This window comes from Streptopelia decaocto, assembly GCF_964273445.1.
Source record: "Streptopelia decaocto genome assembly, chromosome: 1".
Taxonomy (NCBI): Eukaryota; Metazoa; Chordata; class Aves; order Columbiformes; family Columbidae; genus Streptopelia; species Streptopelia decaocto.
In genome coordinates, this window is record NC_138663.1 from 138,616,781 (window position 1) to 138,640,461 (window position 23,681).

Here is a 23,681-nt window from a genome sequence, read left to right on the forward strand (position 1 = left end):
TGAAGCAGACGTGCTGCTGTGGAGGCAGGAGGTTGATGACTCCTGCAAATATCTCTGTGTTCCTTTCAGACAGCTTGAGATATGATTTTCTTTTCTATCAGGTCTTGAGATGTTTTGTGCCTTAAACACCCTATTTCGTCTAGTAAGCCTGAAATATTTACCATTTACATTAGTCTTGCAAATGAAAAATCTTGAAGGGCTCTGCCAATAAGATTCATGGACTCCTGCTTTTGACTCTGTGTAGCGTGCAGAAATTTGCAAGATGTGAATGAGACTTGTGTGTATAGAAATATTTTAATCTTGTATAAAATAAATATGTGGATTTTATTTCGTCTCTAGGGCATGGAGATTTGGCCAAAATTGGACTGGCACTGATAGGAAAAAAAAAATAAATCAGAGTATACAAGAATGACCTACTTAAAAAAATTAAATTGGAAAAAAGAGTAATGGCTTGTAGCTATGGGATAATGGAATTTGGGACACTGGTGACTATGCTTCATCCTAATCTTGCTTTTAATTGACAACAGATGTGTTTGTGCTTTATTGCGGAAGGACTCAGTGATCAACGTACCTTTGTATTAAACGCTCATTGTTTTTATGGTGCTGTCCAGGATTCCAGTGTCCAGGTCCAGGATTTTCATTTGCATCCACTTGCACTATATTCTGAGGAAAGTTCACTCTGATAATTGGAAAACAAACAAACTCCACCCAGTCTCTTTCTTCCTCAGAAAATCCCCACTTTTTTTCTGAACACTTAAACTTCTTCCTGTTTAAAGGATGACATAGTGAAAGGCAGTGTTTCCGACGAGCATTGGGTGGCAGATTAATGTTATCCCTGTTGAAAATACTTGGGCTAGTGACTCCCTCTTTCTGCATGGTGCAAAGAATTGTTGTTTCTGATCCAACTCTCTGGGCATTATCGTGATACAAATATTTTAATTATCATAATGTATGGATTGGAGAAGCTGAAACTGAATTTAAGTGATTTCCGCGTTTTAATGACATAAAATTAATGAGACTCAAACCTATGCTTTCAGCACTAGACTTACTCAGTAGCTGTATTCTGAAACCTAATGAGAACATTCTGTTTTCAAGAGAATATTGTTTTACAAGGAAGTTCTTAGTGATAAACCATTTGAAATAGCATTTTTAACTTACTGTACTTTTATTACCCTGAATTTTATTATGATTTTCTCATTCTTTTTGACGAAAATGGCATTTTATGTCTTAGCAGTTTATCTATACGTATAGTCCATAAACCCCTTCACGTTCCAGGTTCATAGTAGATTTGGTGAGATACCATGTGCCTTGGGGAACCTGAACAATTTAGTAAAATCTTCACCCTTCATCCCCTTCCAAATCCGACAGTCAGAATTCAAAGTGATAATAATTACAGCTATGCAGTTACAGCATTTCTGAAAGACAGGGTAATATGAAGACTCCAGAGGAAATGTTAACAATTCTAATAGTTTCTCATAAAAGACAGAGAGACACTGTCAAACCAGAGGTTTAAACAAAGAGTAGGTTAAAATTTTAAAAAAACGAGCAAGACTTAAAGGCCAGCAAGGGTCAGTTGAGCCATAGTACTGAGGATAAGTGACCAAAAACTTGTTGTCTTAAATACTGATATCTTTCTAGCAAAAAAAGACACATCTATTATCTGCCCCACTAGATAAGTCACAGGGGGACACAGAGGAATGAAATAAATCTCTTTCACTGCTACTCTCTGAAATACTAAATTAAGGTTAGTGGCTACGTTTGACAAAGTATTTCATCTGTGCTACACATAGTGAACTACTAGTGTGACTGCTGCATTTATACAAATTGAATGGCATGCTATTGTCCATCATCTTTTTCTTTTCCTTTTTTTATTCTCATCTTGAATAATTCATGGAAAAAATGATAACTTCATAATGCCACAAACTCACAGCAGGCAAAACTAATTTTACATGATATGAAAACAGATTTTTATTTATTTAAGAGTTATATTTAAAGAAAACAACAACTTTTTTGACACCAGCTGCTGGGAAATAAATAGAATATTTTATGACAGAAAAAACTCCAAATGCGTTAAAAGCTGTTCCTGAGAGATGGATTAAAAAATAAAATATAGAGGTTGGGCAGATAAATTTAAACTTGCTGGTCACTGATGTAACTCTACTCCGTAGGGGATTGAAGGATAGTTTTATGGAGGAAAGGAAACTTCAGAGTAGTGTGAAGCTGTGCACAAGAAGTTCTCTGAATAGCTGGTTTCTGTGACTGGGGACAACCTGGGTGACAGCTCTGCAAGACCTTTCACGTCCTTTAGACCAGATGGTTTCTTCCCCTCAAGAGTCTGTTGTGAGAGAAGCAAGCCTCCTTTTCTTGCTAGTTTTTCCATATCCAACCTCAGCAATTTAGCAGGAGGAAACACTTAAGAGCTAGGATGCGTTGTTAAACTACAGCAGATATATATATATATAGATATATATATATAGATATATATAGAGAGATATATATATAGAGATATATATATATAGATATATATAGATATATGAAAAGATAGATATATATATGTAATTTTTTTTTTTTTTTTACTTGAGGTGGCTTGTGGCTTGATGAGTGCTGCAAGAGGTATTTTGGAGGGGGGAAAAATATATGTATATATAAAATAAAATACGTCTGTTAATGGTGCTGTGCACTGCTTTTCTGTTGTGTTCTGAAGCAAGAGGAGGGAAAGCTGCCCCTCAGCACAGGGGGAACTCAGGCGAGCAGTGCTTGGGGTGCAATCATCTCCCCTGGATACGATCTGGCGGCTGATGTGGGGCTGAGCCGGGACCACTGGCTGCTCCTGGGCTTCCTCACAGCTGCCTGAGGCTCCCAGGAGCAAGGGGGTCTGTGCCCAGTTTGGGCAGGGTGGGGAGGAGAAGATGGAGAGCAGGAGGAAAGCTGCATGGTATTTTAGCACAAGAGCAGTTGGAACAAATGCCATCAGTAATATAAATGTTGTTTATTGCATTTTCATGTAAAATTGTTTAACTTAAAAACTCCTAGTGACAGAGGGAATGTAAATCTGAGGCTGAGAGCCTGAGTCACCAGCAGAAGTTTATTATTATCCCTGATAACAGCTGAATTCCAGCCTTCCTGTGTGCTATAAAATGGGGCAGTTTTGTCTATTATTGGCGCCGGGTGCACTGCTATAGTTAAGGGTTTGCCAACAGTTCAACTCTAAGCCCCTATTTTCATGGGTTTATAACTCTCCTGTTCAAAATTCACTCCAGGCTGAAACTTGGCATACAAGATGAAGGCTCTAGAAGTTATGGTGAAACTTAGGCTGTCCTCAGGCAACTTCCTGATAGTGTTAAAAGACAAGGAGTGTGTATGGCTTCTTTCAAAAGCCAAGAGAGAGAGCAAGAACAAGGACACCCAGCATTTTGTGCCTTTCATTAAAAAAGACGTTGTGGTTGGCTTAGAAGGAGCACCCCGATACCCCTCGGTATTCTTGCATGTATTAAATTGGAAAGACTTTTATTTAAATTTTGCATAACTTATCTGTCATCTTCCTTATTAGTTTTACATGGAGAAAAATCCATCAAGACATTTGTATGTGTTTATTTAAATAGGAATTAAATGCACTGTTGTTTTGCTATGCTTTAATGGTTAAACACCATTTAAGATTTCCATTTAACTAGCTGCCATTAATCACTTAATATTTGTTCAGAGTATGGACAATATAACATGCTTTAACTATATGAAGTATATTTTTAAGACTTCTAGTAATATATTCCAAGAGATGGATTTGAAGGCCGCAATACAGTTGCAACTGCTGAGTAGTTGCAATGATATAACATTTGCTCTGGCCCAACATGATCTGGTACAAGGCATGCTAGAATCATGTGAAGAGAGTGTGCCTTGGTGTATTTATACACTCTAGTTCATCAGGGTATGAGGATCATAACTTTTTTTTTTTTGAAGGGACGTTCATTTTTCAAACTGCTTGGATGCTTTTATGGGGTTGTCATCTTGAAAGTTATGCCATCAGGTTACTTTTGATTTTGTAGCTGGTTATGGTGATCAGGAAGTGCCTTTGGTGCTGTAGACTGGCTGGAATCCTTTAAAGAAAGGAAGGGAATAGTGGTGACTCTTCATGTAATTATGCAGATTTATAAGTAGATTGGCCCAGCTGTGAAATCTGATGCTGACCTCAGAAAATTAAGCTTTCTGTACATTAGAATCAAAAGCATGGGCAAAAAATTGCAAGATAGAAGGTCTGTTTGAGGTATACCAAGAGGCAAAGTCTAAAAAAACCCCAAAGAAGTGCGTTAAAAATCATTCTCTGATATATATAGAAAGATGGTGCTTGTCTTGTTATCCTTAATAAATATAAAATATGTATTTGAAATAAATGTGTCTGTACTTAGCACATAGAATTTTGTTTAGATTTTTTCAGCACTTGACCAATTAAGGATCTAATTCTTCACTCATATCCGTTGATGAAAGAACAGCACTAGAAATGAAATTGACCCAGTGAAACAAACTCTGTTATGCAGTCATAAATCAGAAGTAACCCTGGATTTACAGGTGTCAGTATTCTGGATTTACAGTAGCACATATCTAAAATAAAAATTTAGCTAGCTATCTAAAATTTGGGAGTTTCAGTTCGTGTCATGGGGTAGCAGTTGGTTGGCATAGGCCTCCTTTTGTTGAGGTCATGCGGTGTGTCTGCCAACAACCACGCCTGCAAAAAAATGTCATTATCTTAATATCCAGCATTCTTGATGGATGACTCTCATACCTAACCTTGATTATCTCTGGAGAAGATAGTTAAATACAGTCTTCTGGGATTTGCTACCAAATATTTAAACATCTTATTGCATTGGAAATAGTAAATCCATGCAAAGAATTGTAACTGGCAGTGGGGCTGAGTGCATCTTCTGGATCTAGCGTTTTGCTAAACTTTGTTCAAATTCAGGCACTGTTGGCAGAGCATGTGAAAGGGCTTGAGGTCAAGGGGGTTCTGTGTGATCAGTCTTTGAGGTCTCAGTTTAAAAAGCATCATTAACTTAGTGTTACCTTTCAGTGCCTTTCTAAAATCTTTCATTTTAGACGAGAGGCCTGCGTGCAGAATTTAAGAGGCTTATTCTCTAACACAGAAATAATGCTGCTAAGCTGCTAGAAATCTCAGCAGCTTAATATAAATGTTCAAATAAAAAAGTTAGTATTTTAACTGTATAACCTTCAAATATAATTAATAATGAAATCCTAAGCAGGAGCCTGGGGAAAGCGTTTGGATTCTTTCTATTTGTGGAATAGGTGCAGGTCTCTAGTGTACAGTTGAAAATAGGGACTAAATATTAGCTGATGATTTGGAAACCACTAATGTGTGCTGCTGAATACAGTCATAGTTGGGATATAAAGTAGAGCACAAGAGAAAACGAAAACAGAGGGACCTGGGCCACCAGCTTCATGCTCAGATAAAATAACAAACTTGCATAATAGGTGGAGGTATTCAGATGCAGAGTTTTTTCATTTGACCTTAGGATTAAATTATGTTATCCTGCCAGTGCAGGAATTAGTATATTATTCTTTTCTTCCTTCCCTTACCAGTGCCACCCAAGTTATAATTTGGGAGCATAATTATGGGAAACAAAAATCACAGTAAGAAGGTGTGTCATGGCCACCTGTATGATGAGCCCATTAAGATTTCTAGCACAGCAAGATGCGTTCCAGAAACACTGCCTTCCAGAGAAATAAGATGATGTCAAGAGTTAATTCGAAGGTAGTGGTCATATTCTAAGTTGCAAAAAGCAGAAAGAAGCTGTCAAGGTAATTAAGGGCATTCTCAAAAGCTGCATATGTTCTCCAGCGTGGCTGGAATTTGTTGCTCTTTCTGTGCTCTATTCTTTTCAGAACCTTTGTACCACTGTGGTGCTTGAAGGATGAACAGGAAGGCCACCAGGTTGCTCCTTGATGTAGTGCGTAAGCTCTGCAGTAGTATTAGCTGTAAACAGGAACTCTCTGATTGTGACAGAATTTCGGCCTCAATAATGAAATAAACAGGGAGGAAAACTGTCTGCGGGTACTTCAAGCATAAGGGATGTCCAGACAGTACTCTTCCACAGTGCAAGTAGAAAAGGCAGAAGCCCTGAAAATGACTGGTTGCTGCTTATTTTCCAGCTCTTTAAGCAGCTTGCAGCATGTGCTGCAGGTCTGATTAAGGTATGAATGAGGGTCAGGTTGGGCGTTGCTACATTAAAATCATGATTGGGAAGAAAAAAAATATGCAAGTGGAAAATGAAGTTTGGTGTATGCAGTAGTCAGTATTTACACATCACTATCACACTGTGTGACCTGAGGTATCGCAGTTATTTCCTATGTAGATATCAGTTGCCACTTTACTGACAGTTTCTGGAAGAGTGATGGTATTGGCTAATAGAGCACTCATACTGCTTGTTAGAGAAGAAAAAAATATTTTTAGACTTGCTTTTTATAACAACACCCTGAAATGGTTGATGGTACCTAAAAGGGACAACATAGAAGTCAAACTCTTACTTCACATAGCCTGTTTTTCAAACAGGAAGAAGCAAAAATCTCATAGAATGTGGAAAGGACACTACACATTCACTCCTAGTCTGCTCTTCTAGACCCCCGTCCCCAGCATGGCAGCTACCAGGGCTGCTTTTCAGTCCAGGACCAACTCTTGTGTTTCGGGCTATGTGGTGGTGTACCCTATCTGTTCTCTTACAGTGGCTCAGTCATCCCTCCTGGTGCTCTCAGCAGCAATAACTCTTCACTGCAGGAGCCGTAACCTGGGTTTTTGTGACTGACTGTGGTGGTTGTAAGAGAATCTCTCTGTTCTGTGCTGCCTTCTCCTTGGAAAAAAAAGACCAATTCATTAATGCTTTCAGATGATACCAAATCCTTCTCCCACCTTGAGCAACTGAATGACTATTTAGCAACTTCAGATTGCTTATGTAGTCTTGAAGTCTTTTATGTAACCCTTTGCGTCGTGTCTAAATGTGCCTTGCACAATTAACACAGATAACTTGTTTGCTGAAGCCAGAAGCTGACTGGTTTGACATTGCAAAAATTGAAATAAAGCAGAAATTCACTTTTACCTTACTCTGGATTCAGAAGAATGTTCTGGACATCTTAAAGCGTTAGCGGATGAAGATACCAGATTTCTAAAATATTAGCAGATTCCTCTAACAAGGTGTTTTAGAGTTTTGTTTGAGACCCTCATTTTGTTTAGCAATGTTTGTTCAACCTCATATCTCCATAGGACATACAAATTGTTCATATTAGCCAAAATCAGATATTAAGCACTTAATATATCTGGAATGCAGGTCTAGTCTTCAGGACTTATATAGCTGTCAATTAAAAGCAGAAGACTTTTTGATCAGAGTGATGGTTCTCGATCATATGTAGTTTTTCTTCCACTTGAGAAGTTAATGAGAAGACTTCTTGTCATAGGGTTCATTTTTATCAGCACTGCTGAAGGTAGCAGAGAAGAATGCACTTCCAGTAATTTTCAAGAAACAATTCATTCAGTGAGCACTGGAATTCATGCATCTAGATTTTCTGTGGATTAGTGTTATGGCTGATTGACTTGCTGCTTAAGAAGGTATGACCTCTCACTGAAGTATTTTCTGGTTTTTGAGGTGTTTATAAATCCAGTTCTGTGGTGCTTAAGGTATGAACTTGTACTGTTGGCTCTGCCTGAAGGGAATTTATAGTGTCTCTCTCTACCCCTGCCTTTATTTGTGGAGCTTGTAGGAATCATCTTTTTTATTCAGGATTATACCCCTCTAGCAAATTTGGTTGAAATGGCTAAAGTGAAAGAGTATTAGGGAGAGGATGTGTCCAGACCGCACAGTTTTACCCTTAAGGAGACCAAGAGAAAAAACTGGTATCCAGAGACAGGATATTCTTAGTTATTCCAGGTTTAACCAATGATTTGCTCTATGACCTTTGGCAAACCACTTGTCTCTTTATGTAGTAAGAAAATATTGATTGATTGAATCGATCTCTGCATGGGATGAGGACCATTTTCAGATTCCTGATAGCGGATCTCAGGGTTCTTTATTGCCAAATACTGAGAAAGACGAAGGTAATGGTAAACAGGCTGTCAGTATTTTTCTTAAGATATGCTGACATATGTCTTGGTAATGATTCATACTGAAAGGTTTGAGCAGGTTCTGCTGGTTGAATAGTGCAGGTGAAAATGTTTCTCTGAATTGAGGGCAGTTTGGGTATGGGCTGTACAGCCTGAAGAAAGGCGAGCTAAGAGCATTTATAGGTTTGAGAGGTTTACCTGACCATTATCATTAAGAAAAAGATCTCCCCAAAATTAGGAGAGATTTGTTTAACTCTGCACGTACTGTCTATGATTTATCGCCAATTGAAACTTGCCATAAGAGAAACAGACTACATAAGTTTACTTGCTTGGGTTTTTTTGGTCAAACACTGGCAAATCTCTGAAAAGTGAAGAATCAAGGCTTCTTTTTCATTCCTTCACCTGTCTGTAATGCGTGCTAAAGCAAATTCCCTCCTCAGTTTCTTATTTGATCATGTGACGTAACATGTGAGCCATGCAGTGGGAAGCTGGGTATCAGCATCACTTAGAACAAATGAGCGTCTGGAAGACTGGTAAGTTAGGCCAGCTTTAAGCTTAAAAGCAAATCTTTACAGTAACAGTACAAAAGCCAGTAGTTCTTAATCTCTATTCATTATTATCACTGCATATTCAAACAGTTGATTCTTAACAATCCCATTCTACATTAGCTGTGAGTGTACAACAGCATTGATGCCTTGTGGTTGTCCTGCAGTCCCAGGTGGTCTTAGTCACCAAGGTTGAGGTCATCAGTCAAGAGCTTTTTTTTATGAGGGAAGTGACTTCTATATTCTATATTTCATTTGCTCTTCTTTGAGGTTTTTATGTTTCTCATCCCTCTTCCCCCGCCAAAAGAGGGATAATCTCATCTTCTCCCAACATTGTCTTAAAGACAAGCACTTGCCCTAGTTCTACCAGGGAGTTTTCCAGCTTAATTTTCAGGATTATTGTGGTTCCAGCAGATACCTTTCCTGCTTGTTCTGTGTCCTTTTTCTTATCCTGCAGATTTTAGTACTTCTCACAATTTTTCCTGTACCCCCTTTTCTGCAGCAATAACACAAGTATCCATTTGCCCTTTTGAGATCATATATTACTTACATACTGGTGCTTAGCTGTACTACAAAATGTTTCTGCATGTTGCCCAGTTATGGTGTTAGTATTATGATCTTACAAAATATGATACACTCATGGAAGTGACCAATTGCAGTGTACTTATGTTTGGGTTCAAGGCAAGCAAGTATCAATTACATCCAGCCTAGCATACTTCTCCTTTACGTGTGCAACAGCCTCTGCTTTGGCCACACTGTGGGATTTCCAAAAAAAGGAACTTTCTGCTTGGGTCAAGTTCTTTCACAGAATTTGTTTGATTTCTCTGTGGTGCTGTGGGAATCTTCTACGATGTTCCTTAGCTAGGCAGGATAGTGAGAACAACAGGTAAAGCTCTGCGTAGAAGATTGCTGGCTTTTAGTTGGCTATTGTGTGACCTTCAAGAGCCCCACATGGTTCTGATTAACTGAGTTTGTTATCCCTGTGGTCCTTAAACTTTGATTACTTCAGGTGCACAGAGTTTAAGCTGTGTGTCAGGCATGAGGCTGATCGTTTGATACGTCATACATTTCACATTTCTTGATTGTATAATGAAATGGTTCATGTTCTCAGAATTTGTTATAGTACTTCATAAAAGAGGGTGTTTGGTGTTAGTTTTGGGGTGTTCTTTTTCAGTTGTGTTGTTGTTCTGTGAAAGCTGGGATGAAACTGCTTCCTCTACAGGGGTCTGTGACGTTACCAAATTTTTCATAGTTACTACTGCCACATATGGTTTTCTGTACTCTCTGGTCTACAAGTCTTTTTTTTTTTTTTTTCCTATTCTTTGGGGAGTCTTCAGTGAATATCAGCCAGCAGGCATAATGCAAGAAATCTCAGGGGTCATCAGTCAGAAGTTACATTACACTATGCCAAATTATATTTATTTATTTTAGTTTTTTTTTTTTTTTACTCAGGACCTTACTTTATTTTTATTAACAGTTATTAAAAGAGGGCCAACTTGTCCAAGTTGTGAAAAAATGATGAGAAACTGTGTGTGACAAAGACCACATTAGGATGTCTCTACAAATGAGGTGGGAAGCCTTGAGCTATGTAGCCCTTACATGTAGCGGAGAAAAATAGAAGGTCTCTTCTGGGCATCTCTGTAGACAGGGCTGGGGGGTGATGCTGTAACAGATTAGTTCATCTCCATGTGGTTCCCATGGCATTGCTTATGCAGTGTCGGTGTAGCACGACACCTTTCTCAAATACAGAATAAAGTACTGATTATGAAGAGTTGCTTAAAAACTATACATGTTGTAGTTTGGAAGGGAGGATCCTAGATGTTCTCTGATGTCCTTATTTTGTTTAGACCAAGTAGAAAGGACTGCTGCTTTGATTCTCAATATACAACCCAGCTGACATTGTGTGACAGCATGAAGAACCATGCTACTCACAAGAGGGATCTGCAATGATGATTCACTTCATCATGTTATTGCTTTCCTTCACCCTTGGCACTAACCATGCGGTGTATTGTTTTAGCTTTTAATCTTCCACTAATGGCATTGACATTCTAGGGTGAGTGATACTTAACAGACTTATCTGTAGGAGTTTCACTGGCAGTAGCACTCATTTAATTCTTCTTGGATAGATACAAGCTTAGTTTTGGATCTTTGCACTTCAGTCTCCTTTTGAGAGAGTTCAGTATGATCAGAAAAAAAGGAACAGATTATCGCTCGCCTCAAAATACTTGTCCAGTCTGGTTTGTGTGTCTGTGCCTCTTTCTTTCAAGTAATGATGGTGACAGAAATTATTTTGCTCTACTTTACTAGAGGACTTCTTGAAATCCTTAGATGATTACACACAGTTGCAACTCTATATTGGAAGTTCAGTTGGTTCTTTTAGCAAGATATGTATTTTTTCAAGTATTACTTAATAACTTGCATTAAGAAATTTAGCAAACAGTATTTTGAACACCTGGAAGAATAAACATCGCTTTTCTGCTTAATGACTCCAACTTTAATATTCACTATAATCACCCAACGTTCTGTAACCACCAATCCAGAAGTTGTCCACCATACCTTTCAAGAAAATAGCATTGTACCATTCAAAGTGCAAAGGGAAGGTACAACAAAAAAGAAATATAAGGAATCTTAAAAAGTAGTTTTTAGTAAAGGAAACTATGACAGCATTGTATTTATAACCTGAACTGTGTGGATTTTAAGTTGTCTTTTATGAGCCGTATCTGATTAAATGAAAACATGAAATTTACATAAAACGTGACAAAATTTGGGATTGTTACAAGTCATGTCCCTCAGAGATGCATGCAAGGTTATGAAAAGAAAAGAACACCTGCATTTCTTTTATATATGTACATATGTATCTATGTGTGTGTAAATAAAAATCTTTCAAAGCAAAAGTGCAGGCATTTCTTTTCAGTCTCCTTCCTCCCCCATCCCTACTGTACTTAGTCCTTTCAGCCTCTTTTTTACAGAAAAAAGGCACAGATTTCAATTTTTAGGGTTGCAAACTATTTTTAAAGATCCATTCCACTTTAATATTTCTGGCTTCTGGCTTTCAAACAATTGCCATTTTACCTAAAAGGGCAATGTGTTTACATATTGTGTGTGAAATAACTTTTTAGAGTAGTGTTTCCTGAATGTCTCTATTTTTAGCATGGTGATAGCTCAAAGCTAAAGAACCCTATTTGTAACGGTAGTGGTGAGAACTTAAAGATAGTGTTCTTAATCTTTTTCCTGATATGGACACATCTTAATGTGGGATGCATCTTAGGAAATCTGGACAATCCTCCTCTTATTAATGGTTGCAAGGCTTCTATCCCCTCCAGGTTGGAATTACGTAGTTTTCTCTTTGAGTACTAACTGTGGTTGCTTCCAGTGCAAAGTTAAATGTTGAAAGTATTTTCAGCTGTCTTTTTTTTTTTTAAATGCAATTTGGCAACTGGGAGTAGGGTGAGCCAAAGCAATGTGACTAACCAGATTTCTGCAGGCCATCAGCAAGAGTCTCACCAGTGGTACATGGAATGTCATGCTACTTGAAGAGGAATGCTGGTAGTGCATGACTCTTCAGGAGTCCTACAGGTAAACTCTGGCCTGGAATGTTTTGTTAGCATTTTAAGAAGAATAAGGGAACACAGATTTTATAGGCTAATGTGTTTAAGTGGCCTTGGTATAATCAACACGGTGGGATTTTCTGCAGCATGCAGAGGTAGGAAATAGCTCTGTACACATTTACTCTGTAAGACTTCCTCCTTTTGGAGTTAATGTGGCTTAGAACAAAGGAGAAACAACTTTTCACCTGTAATTCACCAGTGGAAGAATCTTTTTTAAAAGCATTAGAGAGATCTTACTTTGTCTCTGTGAATATCAGGGCCCTGCTGTACTGGTTATTTTTTATTAATGCAGACTTCCAGTCAATGAGGGCAGAAAGGAGATCGCTGACTACATAAAATTCCGGGCTGGTTTGAGTTATAGCTCAGGATATGGAAAGTTCCTCTTTTGCCCAGATATGAGGTTCAGTCACAGTTAGGAAATAAAAGGCCATAGGGCATTGTTAAAGAGAGCTAAAAGAGAGAAAAGCATGAGGGAGAGTTGTGTCAGATGGCTGCAGCAGCAGATCTGGTGGCTGGATTTCTGAGTGCCCCTCTAGCATCTACAGGTCTGCTGGGGAAATAGTGTAGCTGGTGTTGGCATCATGGTATCTCTTCATGGAAAAGAAAGTGTGTTGCTAAATAATTTTGAGATTCAAGGAGGAAAGGCTGAATATGTTTGGGAATTTCTGTCAAGTTACTTTACCAACTAATTACAGGGACATTTGAATACATGGAGTTGAAAGCAAACCTCCATTCAATTGATGTTAACTAATACAGGATTTTACATAATAGTCTTTGTTAGTATACACAGATGCATAATGAGAATGTATAGGTGTATATAAACCCTAGAATCTTTTTCTTGTAAACTGTTGCCCTAAAGTTTGGCTTCTTATTTTACATATATATATATATTTTTTTAGAGAAAATGGGTAACAGAGTGGGATAGCTGTTGGTTCCTGGCAGGCTTAATATATTTTGCGAGTGCCTTTACTGTGGAAGATGCAGGTTCAAGTTCTGTTCCTTATGCATTGGTTAGTATTGGGGTGGAGGAAGAATGAGATGGTGCTGGCCTTCATTATTGCAAGAAGAGTCCCTCAGAATACACAAACAAACTAAACAGCTTCCTTTGTGTGGTATTTGTAGAGAACATAACTCAAGAGTGCTGAGCTCTTTCTGGGGGAGGTGCAGAGGAGGGAAGGAGGAGGCTTTTAGATCTTCCCTGCAAATGACAGACAGGTTCATCTTTGATAAATGTACATGCATCTCAGTTGTGATGTCAAAAAGTCTTGAAGGATCTCTGCTTTTCAATCCATCGTGGCATATTGAAGAATTAAATAGTTTAGTTGTATAATATGTAAATGAACCTTTTTCTTATTTGCGAATATTATTTTCACTGTCTTAGGAATTGGGCCTGAAATATTTTTCTGGGCTTAGTGGCAACACAAAGGCATTAGATCAAGAATGTTCCAAGATTCAGATTGGCTGGTATTTGCTTATATCACCATGACTGAATGTTACCAGTTTCAAAATGCTTTTTTGTTGTTCAGGAAATTTTAAAACAGCTTTGATTTCAAACATGAAACTTGGCAAGTGACTGGTCCATAATGTGTTCTAATCACTTCTGGTATTTTGGAAAAGACTTGAAAAAGATTGAAGTTGTTATGTTACTAGAAATCTAGTTAAAAATTGCATATTTGAACTTCTCTTCTTTACCTGGAACATAATTAGCTTTGGTCTTGTAGTCCTTTGCCCACGATGAGTGGTAATGTGATGGAATTTAATTTTGTATTTTGCTGTACACAGTTTGTGTTAGATTTTACTACTAAAAATACATATACCAGTTTCAATTCTGTAGTTTAGTTGACCACCAGGGGGGTGCATTTGTTGTCATTTGTTTTGTTTAAACATATGTTATGGAACCAGTTGAATACCTTATTTTCCCAATAATAATAATAATAATTTATTGTATATTAGGGGTGGTTTGGGTTTTGTAGTGCAAATGGAGCTAGAGTGAATTTTAGTCTTGGTACTTCGAACAATTCAATAATGCAGAAGCCCTACTAGCCTGAGCTCATACCTAGCATGTAATCTTCTTATGTATTTGAAGCAGAGAATAAATATTGCATAGATTTAAGTGTGTGCACAGTATAGTTCAGGGTCCCTGGAATAACCACAAATAGTGTTTCTATTGGATCAGGTGGGCAGGATGCTGAGGTCTCTGAATCCAGTCCTGCAACATATTTAGATATAATTTGCCTCCAGCAAAAGTAGCAATTATTTTTAAAAATCCATTTTAAACTTATCTAGTAAATATGCTGTTGCTTTATTAGCTAGATTTTGCAGGATGTGGCTGCAGTATAAAAACCTTTTTGTTGTTTTTACTAATATTGCGAGTAAATGGAAGATTTTTTTTTTCTCCTTTTTTTCCCCCCCGATATTATTTCCTGTTCTGATGCAGTGATCAGTTTCAATTGTTGCTGATATATTCTCTTTTTCTGTATTGTTTCCGGGGGAAAAAATGACAATAGAGCGTTGCCAAATCATAATGCAGGACCTGAACTTCCCTGAACTTTTGTATAGTTCCACCTTGGACTGAATTTCACTTCTTGTAGGATGATGTCTAATTAAATGAGAATTATATATCTGGACTTTACTGGGAAATATTTGAGAGCTCACGTTGGTGTTACATTAAAAGTTTAAGCAGCAGATTTACAATACAGTCCAAAGGTCTCAAAGTCCTCTGGTATAAAATTTCCAAAGATTTCTGAGATGAATGAAATTATGGGGTGGCTGGTAGCTTTGTCCCTGTAATATTGCATCTCAATAGCCTGTACAATAAGATATTGTTCAGTATCCTCCTTGGGCCTTGAGCTTAATATGGCAGTTACATAAACTGAAATAATGTGAAACTTCTGGGCATGATTTGTGCATGACATTGTGCAAGATGAAGCTGGTTTTGGCCTTCAGGTTAATGGCCAACTGGCAAAAGAAAAATGTGCTTAAATAAAAGGACACATCCATTTGTGCATCTGCACATGGTAGGATAAATTCAGTCCATGCATAATCTGGAAGAGTCCCGTTGCCGTGTGAGATGTACCTCCTTATATGAGGTCCAAACTTAGGCTGTAGTCTTAACTTCACTTTCTGTTAACTGTACTTTCTCTTAAAATGTAGCATGTCCCTTCTTCCACATCAAAATCCCAAGTTCCTTCCAAGGTCCTGAGTAGGTCTGTAGAGATAAGTTCCAAAGGAAGTGGACGAAAGGCCCTTTTAAAAACTGCTTTACTTGGATGAAGTAGGTGGCTCCCTGGGGTAGAAAAAGTGATGGAACTCCTGTCCATCTAGTCTGTTCTGGGGCGCTGAAGCCACACTTGCTGCTGCTCCTCTGGAAGGCTGCAGGGGGTATTGCTACCCCTTGTTCTTTCCACTCTTCTGGCATCAACTAAAACTACAAATTTAGGCCTCTGTGCTGATGCTGCTTCCCTCTTTGTCTTTTTCTTCTGTGAGAGGTGTGCCACAGCTTCATCCTAATCCCTTCTCTCTCTAAAGCAAAGGATGCATGTGTGAACATGGAAAGGCAGATTCTTGCGGTGCAGTCGGGGGATGGAGGTGTGTGTCAAGGAGGTGGGGTTAGGTTGCTCCATTATAGATCCTGGGACAAGATCAAAGGTCCCAAAAATGAAGATCACAAAAGGAGCTGAATTACTAGGTATAGTCTCCTGAAGTCAGATTGCAAGGCAATGGACCATTAATGAGAAGTGAAGAAAGAGTTGTGACAGCTCTCCAAAGTTTCTTACACTGAAAACTTGCAGCCTTTACTTACTTGTTCAGTTTGCTTTCGCCATCTCAAGAAAGAGGACAATAAAAGTTATTTTGTCCTTATTCTTGGAGCAGCATGATTAAGCTGAGGCTGTGGTGCTGGGGATATGTTCTCTGTAAAAGGAATAAGAAAGCCTCTGTCGTAGTAACAGAGAAAGGGGCAGGATATAGTGAACTTCCTATCTTGCTGATATTGCTGAGTTTATTCCTGAAATATTCAACTTCCATGTTTAATTGTTCAACAATTAAAGTGATATTTAGAATTCAAAATAAAGATTTATCACTTTGATCTTCTCTGCCATGTGTCCCATGAAATGTATGTGCATTGCGATATGGTTTTTCATTTCACCTCAATATATGGTTTTTCATCTAAAGGCCATATCATCAATATACAGTCTTTCATCTATATGACCTTCATCATATTGCCCTTCGTAGATTAGGGTTGGGTTGAACTTCTTCAGGGCAGATCTGCGAAGGAAGGAGAGAGGGGAGTACCCGTTAAACTGCAGGTATTATACGCACACAGTGGCTTTGTGGGGAGTACTCGATGTCATCTCCTGTAGCAGTAATCAGCAGTGAAAAGGATTTAACTAATATCCTTGCTCCAAGAAAAGAAGCCACAGGATCTTCCCTGATGATAATAGCTGCAATTTTGATTTTAGTTTGCTTTACAAGGGACCAAGTATCACAACTAGACCATATTGCTGCAGAGTAACATGATGAAGTCATATACTCACATGGTGAAAACCTTGTGTTTCTGAGCTCAGAACCAAGTTCTATGTCAGTATTCAGTTAACTTTTTTTACATTTTAAGATTGAAATACTACATTGTTTTGGCTCATGCTCATCTCTGTTATATGGGTTTCACAACTTTGATTCTTTTTGCATTTCTTATTTCTAAATCATCAGTTTTGAATGCTGTCAACATTTACATTCATTTTCTCATCCTTAATGAATCTGTTTAATGATAATAATCCTAGCACCTGTTGCTCAGCATTGGAGTAGATTCATCTTTCTATTCTTATCTAATACCATTGATTAATAACTCATTGCTTCCTATCTGTCAGACAGTTTTTATCCACCTTATTGTATTATATCCACACCATAATTTTCTAGTCTCTCTATGAGCTTCCTGTGTGGTACTGTGTCAAAGGCCTTGCTAAAATCCAAACAAATGATATCTGCCACATCTCCTTTATCCTCCCAGTTTGTCACTGCGCTGAAATACCCATCACAATGAAAAATTTATTGATGTAAGTTTCTGTGTTAAACCAGAATAAATGTGAAGGTTCTGCTGTGATTATATGATAGAGCCTGCTTCTTAACAGGTATTATCATTTTATGCACTAAAGATAATTTGAGCCATGGGAGATGATACCATTCAACAGGAGCAGTGAGGCTGTGAAGATCAAAGCATTATGAACCTTGAAAAGAAGTGGGAGAAGCTTATATGCTACAGTAACTTGTAAAAGGCATAAGCAAAGTCCTCAAGCTTATTCCAGGAGATGCTCAGAGAGTATCAGCTGTAGAGCTGCTTCACAAGATAGAAAAAAACCTGTCTTCAGGGAAAGAATTGTTTGGGCAAGGCCTCGTGAAAGCTGCATGCTGTCACTGTTCCTGTTCCTTGGGAACATAAACAGGATCTGGGGACAGCTTGTACAAGAAAACAGTTGGAATAGGGAATATCATGGTTTTCAGCAGCCAACTTGATTACCATCATCGCCCCAGTGTAGGAGGAAAGCTTCAAGAAGTATTTAGAGGAATGCTGGGTCCCACCTGGCTATAGCAGAACTACCAGTTAAACTGCACTTTAGGAGTCCAGATCAGGTCTTAAGTGCAGTTATAACAAGACTAACTCTTCAGTGGGTTGAGAAGTTCAGCTTCTACTGTGCTTTCACAGCTGGGCTTCTCAAATGCTTGTTGCTTACTCTGTTAACAGTAGGAATAAATGAGAGGCGTGGACCGTGCTGTTAAGAAATCCAACACCTTTAACGGGTATGAGGGCCCTTGTGGTGAAATTTTGGAGTTAGGGTGGACTATGCATTGCAGCTTTTATTCGGTTGAGTGTCTCTAACTTCTTGAAACCCAGATTTCAAGGAGTGTTAGTCTTTGCCCAGTTTTTTCATATTTAAATGAAAATAGTTCAAACACTATTGGGAGCGGGGTGGGGTGCGTGAAAAGTAACCCAAAATACACCTTTTTCCTGATTAAAATGCTTTTCTAGCTGAAACAGCCACGGTTTGGAAATTACAATTTGTAATGGATATAGTCTTCACTGGAAAAGTAAACACAAAAGGTGAATGCCATAAGGAAGACAACGTCTCTGTGGGCACAGAGCTTTGTGGTGAACTAATAACAGATGGAGATTTACGATTTTGACCATGAAACCTTTGGTCTCCTGTTGTCCATTACTGCAATGGCAGGAACCCTCAATCCCAGCACAGTGCTGTAGGTTGTCCTCTGCTCCTGTTCTACTAAATCATGAAAACCCCTAGGTTTCTCCCATCAGCCGCCCTGTGACCCCAGTTGGAGTCACAGCCCTGGGATTTGGAAGAAACCCAGTTCAGCACTGCTATACCGTACAAATGGCTACAAGTTCAAAGGCAGAACTGGAAATGACCACAACTCCTGTGTACTTTTAAAAGTGTATAAAGGGCTCCAATTCAGAAAGACATTCCGTTTTGGAAGGATTGTTTAGGCACAGGCATTTTTTTTCTTGTTGTTTTACATTCTGTCCCCTCAAGACAGGAGACAGGTGACAAACCTGCTTATAGAGAACTACTACCAACTAAAGTACATTCACCCTAAAAAAGCAGTAGTAGTGTAACGCTATATCCATGTTAATAAGACTGGTTCTTTTGCATTACCAATGAGCCTAGACAGAGCATTGTGCTGATGTGTTTATACTGGTTGCAATTTCAAACTTTGCTTATTTTTTGTTAGATGAGGAGCTTGTGCAGCATCGACCTTCCTCTCTGATTTCTGTGACATAATTAGTCCATGGCCCTGCTTATGTTTTCAAACATAAAATGCCAAAAAGTAATCTGGGTTATATCCTGTGTCTTTATTTGGGTTCTGAAGTTGGAACAAGGTCTCTTGACTGGCCCCTGAGCTTATTTGAAAATTCTCTTCAAAGTAATGGGCTTGATTTTTTTAGTTGTTGTTATTTTTCTGTGTATGTGTGTATGGTGTTCGTTTGTTGTGATTTTTTTCTTTGTTTTGTTTGTTTGTTTTTGTTTTCTCCCCCTTTCCCTGGTTGTTGCAGAGGGCTTTCTTGATGTAATCAATTAGTTCCTGAGTAAGAGCATCAGTATTTTACTTTCTGTGAACAGTTGTTTGTTGTAGTTCCTTCATCACTGATTTGCAGTTCCAGAAGTTAGAGCAATGATATGAGCAAGAATTTTGAAAGTGGTCAATTGACTGATCTTGTAAATTCTATGTAGGAAATTCAAAAGACATCAGTGAGTGTTGTGCTATATTCTCTCCTAGCCTTCCCTTTCCTCATAACTAATCAAGTGTATATGATTCTTATTCACCTGCTTCAGCTGTCTTCAGGTATTCAAGGAAAATCAAACCGTCACAGATACGGAACTTCCTTATTGCTAAGAGGCTGCTGAAGATTGACATCTTCTGAAATGTTTTCCAGTAACAAATGATACTGTATTTTCTTCTCTTTAATTTTTAGATAGAATGATTGTGGTTCTTATGAAAGTGGGGGACTAGACCATAAATGTGAGTCAGGCCCAGTAGAGTCAGATGCCATACAAGTTGTGGAATATTGCTAATAAACTTTGGTCATTGTATAGTCAGTAGCTTTGCTCTGAATTTTCAGGCTCTGCATAAACTTTATGGCAAGCAAGAATCATAAGAAAGCAAAGTGAAAGCCATTTCCCTTCTGATATTTGTTTTTAAAGCCTTTATGGAGCGCTAACACTTGCTCTCCTGTTGGCACTCTACTCATGTATCTCTTCCCGGACCTGCCATACTCCTCATTCTTGCAATTCCAGCGCTTGTGCCTCTCTCAAGCAAAAGTTCACTGACTGTTCTCCAGCCACATCTCTTGCTTTCCACTAAGGGGTTCGGGCACTTGGGTGAGACAGCACTCTCCTGCCCCACACTGCTAAGCACGCTCACCCATCCACAGAAATTGCAGGCATCGTGCTTAAGAAGCTGCCTCCGTTGCCACCTTTTGCTCATACATACCTATCTAAATTGTTTCATCTCGAGGTCACAAGTTTCTCAGTGGCAACAGCTAGTATTCTGAGCTTAATAAGGCTTTCTGTAGGTTTTGCTCTGGGTTTAACTCCAACTTGTACCTAAAATAGCTCTTTAAGATGCGCTATCTGTGTGTGTTTTCTGTCAGGTGCTATGTTAACTATGGCCATTTAACTGAAGCTTTTCAAGATGGGAGCAAACACGCTGACACAGTGAGCTGCTTCCGAGGCTCCATTTCTTTTAATGGGTGAATTTAAGTTCTTGTTGAATGTCAGGAAGTAAACTGCAGTTGCATGGTACCATCTCCCATGGTTCAAATTATCTTTAGTGCATAAAATTATAATACCTATTAAGAAGTGTGCTCTATCATACAATCACAGCAGAACCTTCACATTTATTATGGTTTAACACAGAAATTTCAGTCAACCAGCATGTGCTGGTTAGACCTGCCTTGAGGAGGCGGGCAGCTTCATCTGCAGGCATAGTGCTCCAGTGCTTAACTCCCAGAGAAACACTAGATGTTGCCTTTCCTCCTGTTTCTTTCCAGTCAGAAGAATGCATGGAGCAGGAAGGACTTCACATTAAAACTACTAGGAAAATAAAGTGAAGAGCAGTTCTCAGAATGGTGCCCAGCATGGGAAGGGGGTGCTGTATCTTTTTGCTTTGATAGGAGAGAGCTAAATGTTTCCTCATTCTCTACAATAAAATTGGAGTTTTGGACAAAATTCATTGTGATGAAGTCCATGCAGCGATTTATTCCTATTTAGGTCATCAGAATAGGGCTTCAGTCTGTATGCTGGCTCCCTATACAGGGATACATTTCACCCTCAGTGAATGCTCTTTGTTTTCTCAGTTGAGGTCAGTTTTTCATTGCATTCATTAAAAGAAATAGCTTTGGATTGCGAATACTGCTGCCCCTCTCCTTCCCTGCCAGCAAGCCAGCATTATAGTCCTGAAGATGTTAGAAAAAGGGTAAATTTGGAAGGGAAAGGAAGGGGAAAAAATGCAAGTTCAGAGGATGAAGCTGTTATCACTTATCTGGCAGTTGTGCTGTTGCCTACTTCTGACAGGCTTAGAATTTTTTGGCCTGGATGTCTACACTGTTCATCTATCTTACTAGATGCCAACCAGAAGAAGGCATATATATATATATATATGCACACCTATATATATGTATCTTGATATACAGATTATCTAAAGGATGAGGAACATGTTTCTCAAATGGTTCCTTCAATAAAAGCTTCATCCAAGCCTATAAAGATTATCCTATGGCAGCATCATCATAATGCCTTTGTCTGGGGACTCTTGTTCCCGTCATTCAAATGTTCTAGAATCGGCTCTGTGTAAGTTTTGATAATTCCTGCTGTGGTGTCCCGTTCCCTTCCATGCTCTCTGCTTTTCCTCCCGCTTTTCAGTACCTCTTATCCTGACAGAGTGGAAACGTTCAGCCTGAAAATAAGTTCTGAGCTTGTTCCCGTTTGCGGTGTACATGTGTGTCTGGACATGTTTGTGTGACAGTGTATCATCTGATACAGTGCATTTCTTTTTAAACATCTGCAGGGACAGATTTGGAAGGCTCATATAGCACTGAGGTCTGAAGAACTGGATTTTTACTCGTGGGAGAACAAAAGAAAGATTTCACTTAACAATTGCCCCCAGCCTGTGTGACATCCAAAATCAGTATTAGATTCACACCCGGGATTTATTTGCAGATCTCTGTCATTGTGCTGCTGGTGAAGAGAATGGCTTTGACTTAGAATGGGGTAAATTAGGCAAGTTCTGCTGTCACCTTTAAAAATAAAATTTAATCAAGTTTTGATTTGTTCCTTTAATGAATCATCACTACATTGTATGTGTCTGTGTATATTGCTGTATGGTTTGTTATTATGAGTCCAAATCCTGACAACTTATTGCAAAATCGTTTTAATTTATTATTAATATTTTTTTGTTTTTCTCATCTCTTCTGATTTTGGAGCCTTTATAATTAGATATAATTAAAACCACAGGTTTTAAACTCCAGTCTAACATTTAAACTCATATTTATGGTGCAACCCCTGGAGTTTTATTGTCATTCCAACTGCATTTTGAGAAAAAAAAATCTTTTTTTTTTTTTTGCATCTGTTCAAATGCTATGTCTACAGCTACCACTTTTTAATCATCCGTTTTGCACAGTAAAATGACATTTATTTTACATGATAAGAAACCGTGCAGTTTTATAGAATAGCTATTTCATATCCCCTATCAAAAGGGTGCAAGGGACCTTTTGCCTTGTACGCTTTTTAAAAACAGCTTTCTTGTTTCTGAACTTGTCTTTCTCTGCTCCTCCGTCCAACAGTCTGAAAGTGCTACATGCTGTAGAACAAATTAGAAAAGTTGTTGGCTGGCATTATGTAAAACCATATTTTCCCTCTTGGTGCGTATGTTCCGGTCATAGCAATGTCCTTGTTTTGCTGAAATTAACATTTCCCCTCACAGTCGTTGGTATGTGATGGTGTTTTTCCATCTTCTTTAATTGTGATGCTTTTTTTTTTTTTTAATTAGTATAAGGTTGATTGTTAAAATTAAGTGGCAGAAGGCTTCTTTCCAAGTTATTCAGAGATCTTTCGCTGAAGAAATATATTTTGCTTCTCTCAATTGCCTTTTTCTCCTTATTCTTTCATTGCAAACTACTCAGGGAAGAGCTTCTTTTAACAAAAAAAAAAAAAAAAAAAGGCTACGCTTGACTGATAATGCATTGCTTTGGATGGTGAAACATTATGAAAGTTTAATTTTTAATTAAATCTGAAATACCAATTATAACTGAAAGAGATTTTAACCTGTTTCTTTTCAGACTGCCTGAAGTTACATTGTAGATGCTGAAATCACTGCACCTTAAAAACAAAAAGATTAAGCAGCACTGTATTCCTGTAAGTAAAAGCTTTTCTAGTACCTTTTGTCCGTATTTTTCCTCTATATGCATCCAAAGTGTTAGCACAGTAGCTGGTCTCGGATAAAGGTCAGAGTCCCCTTGAATGGGATTTAGAAGTTCAAAGGATGTTTTATTTAAAAACTAAAACCGAACTTACATCTTGCAGATCTTTAATTTCAGGCCCCTGAATAGATCATTCTTTTCTGCTTTGTTTTGAATATTATTAGGAACAGTGAGCGTCTCTGTGTCTGTTGACTTACAGTTCCTGTCGCTTTGTCAGTGAGGATTTCTGCACTTCGGTGCAAAGATAACAGGGAGTAGCAGAAGATTCCTTATAGCATAAAATATAGTTTATTCTCTTTTCATGATGTCATAACAAATTTTTCTCCTTTATACAAGAAAAAAACAAACAACTTTCTGATGACATCACAGGGGGCCTCAGCTGCTTTAGGGTGTGGATGAAGGCAGAAATGCCTAATTCATCTGTGGTGTGACACAACAAAACAGTCAAA

At 38.4% G+C, this 23,681-nt stretch overlaps 1 protein-coding gene across 10 annotated transcripts in view; it reads left to right on the plus strand.

Annotated features, from left to right (window-relative positions):
* Window positions 1–23,681, plus strand: part of ZBTB20 (zinc finger and BTB domain containing 20) — a 512,466-nt gene that overhangs the window by 147,940 nt on the left and 340,845 nt on the right. For all 10 annotated transcript variants that reach the window (XM_082063098.1, XM_082063101.1, XM_082063097.1 and 7 more), the window contains one exon: window positions 23,092–23,167. The gene's annotated coding sequence lies outside the window, so the exon portion shown is untranslated. The remainder of the gene's footprint in view (window positions 1–23,091; window positions 23,168–23,681) is intronic.